Raw genomic sequence first — 5,408 nt, forward strand, 5'->3', positions numbered from 1 at the left:
ACATCACTTCATGGGGAACCTCTTTCTTTCTCACAAATAGGACGGGTGCTCCCCCGGTGATGAGGCCTAATGAACCCCTTTCTCGAGCAAATCTTTCAGTTTGCCTTTAGCTCTTTCAATCTGCGGGGGCCATTCGGTAAGGAAGAATAGATATAGGCTTGGTGCCCGTAACACATCAATAGAAAATTCAATCTCTCTTTCCGGAGGAAGGCACGGAAGTTCATGGGGAAAATACATCCAAAAATTCATTTACTACCGTGACGGATTGAAAAGTCGGCGGCTTTGTTTCGGTGTCATAAACCCGGACTAGATGATAAATATAGCCTTTGGAGATCTCTTTCTTGCCTTGAGGTAGGAAATAAACCTACCTCTGGGTTTTTTTGTTTACCTTTCCATTAGTACGGGTTCTCGGAAATTGGAATCGAACTATTTCTTACGATAACATTGGCATAATAAGAGGCCAACCAATCTATGCCCATAATTACATCGAAATCTAACATTTCCAATTTCGACAAATCGACTTTAGTCGATGATACATACCACATCACCGATTCTATATACTTGTCTAGCTATTCGGATCACAAACGAGTAGATACCTCAAAAGGTTTAATTGCTCGGGTTTCACCTCGATCCGGCCGACAATATAAGGAGTAATATAAGACAACGTAGAACCCGGATCAATCAATGCCAACGTCGTGAGAGAATATGGATAGTATCACAGAACCGTACCCGGGAGGACTCAAGATCCGACGTTCGGCTAAAGCATAAATACGGGGTTGCCACCAGCGGATGCTTCTCCCTGCGCCTATTGCGGCTGGAGTTGGAAGTCCGCCCGGGGCACGGAAGAAGAACCGACGGGATCCGGTGGGTAAACCCCACCTCTCCGTGCCTCGAGGGACAATCCGCATCCGTGCCGGTCGTCCACAAATATACAAACATCGAACCTTGGCGACACGAGCCCGAATGTAACTTCGCGGCTATCGTGGAACCGGTGGTCCCCTCTGACTAGGATCACCTTCAAATCGGGAACCTGAGACCCTCGAACTCTGACCTGGACCAGAATAAATGGGGCGATCAAATCTCCTACCCGCGAAACGAGGAGGTGCACTAGTCGCGGGCCGGGCGAATACGGAATACTATTGGACCCCCTCTATACTCATACTAGCGATTTGGCCTTTTTCTCGCCTTTATCAATATCGCGCTCCTTTGGGGAGGTTTTTGCTCTTCTAAGTTTGGGCAGGGCCCGAATACGGAAAATATCCATCCCCTCGAATGAAGCTCAGGGGCTTTGAACAAATGTGGCCCTAAGCCACTCACAAATTTTGTACTCTTCTCCCAATCGGCTACCATAGTGGGAGCCACCGGGCCAATAAATTAAACGGAGACTATATCCGAGCTCGTATTCCCTTGCTTTAGTTTAAAGGGAAACCCTCGGCAGGGGCCTTTCGAACCTCGGGTGGCAAATAGTGACGAAGGAAAGCATCTATAAATTTCCCCGCGCAAGGGGGAGGTGCATTTTCCTTTCGAAGATATCCAATTATTATCCCGAAAAATCGCTACATCCGGGCTAAAAGATTCGACTCACAATTCGGTTCGGAGGCATGGATGATTTTCCGTCCTCGATTTCATCTATAAAACCTTGTGGGTTTTCGTAACTTTGACCCCAAAAATTTTGGAGGATTTCCTCGTGAAATCAGGGGCCCTTTGCACAAAGTGGCTCTATCAGGGACCCGACTTTGCCGGAGCGAGCGGAAACCCAAAGCGGTCAAAAAGCTGAATGGCCTTCATGGGGTTAACCCGAAGCACCGATGGGGGAAAGCGGAGGCATAGGAGCGGGCGAAGCCCCTCTTGCTCTCTGGATGGGCGGAGTGTGAGAGGTATTAGACGAAGCCTCTTTTGGGATTCACCTTCTTCACATTCGTTGGCGGCTCCCTTTCCATCGTCTTCTGTCGTAGCCTTGCCCACGGGCGTTGTGGCTTTTCTCTTCCGGCTCGCGAAATCATAACTCACAATTAGAGGAAGAAAATCTTTAACATGCTACTTTCACGATCTAAAATAAAGAAGAATGGTCTTTTCCCCAAAAACCCGGCCTCTTGTTTATAAGCGTGGCGCCCTTACACCCATTGGGGACTCTCGGACACGGCTGGTAGACACACTCTAGGACGGAGTGCTCTATACCACTTTGTCACGACCCGACTAGGGGCCAGTAGGCCCCGGGGGCGACTACCAAGCGCCCTCTACGCAACATCATACCACCCGAACGCTATAATCTCCAAGGCATTTCTAAATATTATAAGCCCTCACCGTAAAAATGACATATAAAATTATACATAATGTATCCATGGAACAACTACTACCCACGTATCGTACTCGAGCCTCTCTAAGTCGAGAAAATAAGGACAGACGAGGGCCCGTCGTGCCGAATATAAACACAAAAGAATATGACCATAAATAGCATCTCCGGAGTAGTGGAGTGCTCGTGAATCGGGATAAACTCCTACAGACGCGCCATCTCCCGTCTACGTGGGCATGAACACACCTCCAAAAGAAAGGACATCGATGAAAAATGTCGAGTATTAAGGGATGAATAATACTAGCAAAAAGAAATAATGAAAACATAAGGCGGAGATATAACTGTCGTCAATTGCCTCTTAAGGCGAATACTATCTGTTAACTTTTAAAGAAAACCTCATGTTATGCATATCAGATGTATCATCATCGTTAATCCGCGTCGGGTAACTATCGCACGCGCCGCTAGTGGTGTCGTCCGGCTATCTGGAACGGTGTTATCTGCGCCTGCTTTAGCGGTGTCATGCCGGCCATCTAGGCACGGTGTAATCATAAGCCGTCGCCTTCGCATTCATGACCATCTAGGCACGGTGTAATCTCATCCATTATTACTATCATAAAGCATGCATTAGAGAATCAATTAAATACTACAACCCTATCGGGGTGACAGGTCAGAACCGATTCTATTATGAGTAGTCATGATCATCATGTCTCACCTTGAAGGAACTAGCATTATAAGGTGAGTCTAGCAACAATGAATAATATCAGGAATCATATAAGGATCGTTGTTTCGTAAGAATTTCATACATAAGCTTTGTAACTGGACTTAGGCTTATCATCATCATTGTTATATTCACAACGCATCTCTTATCTTTATTTCATGAGAAGCTCTTAATAATCATGGATTCATAGTTTTCAGAATATGAGAAAATCATGGAAGGTTAAAGGAAATCATATTTAGGAGTCATGCCTTAGAAAAGAAGGGACTAGCCTCACATACCTTTACGTCTCTCTAACTTATGAATTAAACGCCTCCTTCCAATGTTCACGATTCTACATTTAAGAGAATTTGTACTAAGGTTAGATAACCGGAAACATACTTAAGCTAAGCTAAAGCTAATGAAAATTGGCGCATCTCCTTTGTTTCTAAACTTTCTCATCAATATAAAACTCCCAAACGTCAACAAACTAAAATATCATAATCAATAAACTTCGTTAATTATTCATTATAAAGTTTCCCCCAAAGTCATCCATAACCATGCCATGATACAACACCCATTAATCCTCTGTAATCATCTCCAATATTCTTTTCCATTTATAACAAAATTTATAACTTCAAAATTGGGTAAGTCCATTCCGTTAAGAATAATTATTCTACATTTGAGCTTTCTATTTTACTTTTTTGCTAACCCAAGTCTTTCAACCATTCAATATTTTTAATAACATAAATTAAAAACTCCCCTTTGATTATGTGGAAATGGGCTTTGGATGAAAATATTCATTTGGAGAAAACCTGCCCCTTTAAAAGAAATTTCTGCCCATAAACCCCTCATTGAAACGATTGATTCTACTAGTTTTATTTGATATTTGATTTCCTTTGAATTTATTTAATGAAATGTGTGGAATCTTCAGAGGGTTTAGAGAAGTGAAGAAGTTGGAAAAATGAAAAGTTAGAAGTGGGAACATATATTTATACGAAAAAACCCGCGGATGGGGTTTTCACCTTTCGGTCGTTTTTTAGGGTGTATAAGTGACCGTATTTCCCAAGGGGAAATTCCCCGCAAGGTTATCGGCCCCTTTTTTCGGACCTATAAGTGGTCGTATAACTCCTTTTTGGTTAATCTCTCGTTCGTTTATCCCCAACCCTTTGGTTTTTCCTTTTTCAACACCTCATTATCAATATGGAGGTTTTTTCCCTCAAGACATTATTAAAAAAATTTACGGTTTTTCCCAAACCCTTTTAAAAACCTTATACTTTACCTTTTAACAAATTTTCTTCTCTTGCCTCAAAGGTTTTGGGGTATTAATTAGAACGTTAATTACCACTTCTTTTGGGGGACATCAAAACATCTTACCCCGTTAGTCTTTTCGTAAGGCTGAAATTTTTTTAAGATGTAATAGTTTTAAAATTAATTATACTAATTTTTTATAATTAAATCTATGTTGATTGGTTGTTTAAAGTTTTTTTATTTTAAAAATTTTCCCACCTACCCTTATACGTTATATACACCAAGTATACATAAATATAAAATATGATATACGGGAAAAAAGGGGTAGTCCATTTATTTTTTAAATTTGCGGGTCCAAATAGATGCCGCCAATCTTGGTCGGGTTGAGAAGGGCAAAATATACCCTCACATTCACACACACTACCCAAACGGATCTTATATATTTTTCTCCCCCCCTCATCTCTTTCTACCTAAAAACCCCCTGGCCTCACCTTTTTGTTTTTCTCTCCCAAAAAAGGGAAAAACTGGGTTCGGAAAAGACTACGGGTTTGCATGTCTATTATGGTGAAACAATTAAGTTTCCACCCCTTTTAGAAAATAACTCAAACCTTTTTTAATCCTTTCCTTTTTACTTTTTCTTCAATTTTTTAGTCAAACAATACGATTTTCTGTGTCATTGTTGTTGTATTATGAATGTAGAAATCATTTTCATTTGTTAACTAGGTTTGGCTCGACGACCTGCGGGTCGGGTCCGGGCCACACGTTTTTTTTTCCGATCCTAGGTTAATTTCATGGTATTGAATGTTTGCATCGAGAATTCTTTTTACCACATCGTTGGTTTTACCCCGAAAAACTTTGGGGTTCTATTTTATAGAACCCAACCCCCCTATTTGAAAAAAAAAATTTTAACATCCACAAAATTTGGGAACAAAAAATGAAATTCGAGCTTTTTTTAAAAAAAGGGGAAATATTAAGTGGAATCTTTAATCCAAATTTTTTTTTTTCTCGGTGGTTGAGTACGGAATTGGGAAACAAAAAGGTCCAAATCCATTCGCCGGGCCCCAAAAGTTAATTTTATCATTTTCATCTTTTTATAAATTTTTTACATCTTTAAATTTTTTGTGTTAATTTGTTTCATAAATTCCCTTTTGCGGGAAAGGGAAAGGGGAG

Source organism: Lycium ferocissimum, chromosome 10 (assembly GCF_029784015.1).
Source record: "Lycium ferocissimum isolate CSIRO_LF1 chromosome 10, AGI_CSIRO_Lferr_CH_V1, whole genome shotgun sequence".
Lineage (NCBI taxonomy): Eukaryota > Viridiplantae > Streptophyta > Magnoliopsida > Solanales > Solanaceae > Lycium > Lycium ferocissimum.